We start from the raw sequence: 1,559 nt of genomic DNA, 5'->3' as shown, positions 1-1,559 counted from the left end.
CAGCGGTCCCCGCGGGACTCCCGGGCGTCCCCCCGTCGGCCCCTGCTGTCCTGGGCAGGGAGACCCTGTCAGCCAGGAGCAGGGCCAGGTTTACACGGGAGCTTGCAGGTTTGCCAGGCAAGACCTGCCCGGACACCTGTGCCTTCCCAGGCAGCCATTCCCCCCATGGCTTGAGCGAGGGCATGGTGGCGGCACCGTGCAAGCACACCATCTCAAGCTGGATCGTCCTAAGGGCCTCGTTTCGAAGGGCGTGGGAGGGAATTAAGGCAAGGAAAGCAGACCCAAGGGTTTACCTCTCCGTGCCCCTCGAGACCTACCGTCCCAGCAGACGAGCTGGTGTGAGGAGCATTGCTCAGGGCTGCACCCACAGCCCTGCTCCCTCCCTGCACCCCACTCCCCTGCAGTGGGTGAGAGCCCAGGAGCATCCAACACACAAGCCTCAAGCCTCAACCCACTGGCAGCCTCCCGGCTCCTTTGCAACAGCCTCAGCCTGCAGTAAACCTTCTGGAGTCAGTGCAATTTTTCCCTGAGTATAAACAACCAAGCAGAGTTTCCACTGTTAATTAATCTTCTTCCTCCTCTCCCTTCCCTTCCAAGAAAAATGGGTTGATATGTCCTTACCCATTGTGGTTTCACAAGCTAACAGCTGACAGCATGACCAAAGAAGGAAAAAAAAAGAATAATTCAAAGCATTTCAAATTTGTCCCTAAATTGCTTAGCGCAATTCTCCTGTTTCCTGTGACATCCTCGTAATACACCATTTCCATGGCTAACTAATAAGCGCTTTCAGAAGGGGCAAAAATGGGAAGGGGATCAAGTGCCACTAACTAGCCTAGGTGAGGAGTTATGCTGTATGAGAAATCCCTTCACACTCTGCTTCAGCCTTTTTTTTTGTCCCCGAGCATTTCTTCACTCTGTTTTTTCCAGTATCAAGCATGCTGTGCCAGGCCTGCAGCTGACTTCTCAACCCTCTTGTCTTTCTTTTTTTTTTTTCCCTATATTTCTCCTTCCTCTTTTTCTCTTTGTCCTGTTTTGGTTTGGTTTGGAGTTTCAGCCCTTTCTTCCTTCCCTTTTTTGACTTTCTGTTCTTGGAGTTATATTTTTGTTTTCTTTAATATATTTTTGCAGCATCGTAGTTTTACCAAACTCACTTCTTCCCTCCTCCTCCCCCCTTGTTAATAATCAGTGCTATTAATTTTGTCTGACAGTGCTCATGACCTGTTTGCTGGTGTTTTGGTTTACAGTGGGTTTGGCTTGTAGGACAAATTCGTTCCCTGGTAAGGTGCATTGTATCAGAGAAATTAAGATTTCTTTTTGCTTTGTGGTTTGTTGCGTGAAATATTTGCCCACAGTAGTTTTAAAATGAAACTAGACAAGCCCGGGAAACGCATTGGAGGAATGACTGCTCCCTCTTCAGCAGGGAGCATTTTCTCCTGAACTGGCATGGCATTTGTGACAGCAGATCATTTAAGTGCCTGAGCTTGGACAGAGACTCATGGCACATTTGAGGGACTGTTATGCATCTCTGTACCTCCTGGTGAATTGCTTCACAGACCTTT

This window comes from Fulmarus glacialis, unplaced genomic scaffold (genome assembly GCF_000690835.1).
Source record: "Fulmarus glacialis isolate BGI_N327 unplaced genomic scaffold, ASM69083v1 scaffold17361, whole genome shotgun sequence".
In the NCBI taxonomy this organism is placed as follows: domain Eukaryota; kingdom Metazoa; phylum Chordata; class Aves; order Procellariiformes; family Procellariidae; genus Fulmarus; species Fulmarus glacialis.
This window is presented reverse-complemented; position numbering follows the sequence as displayed.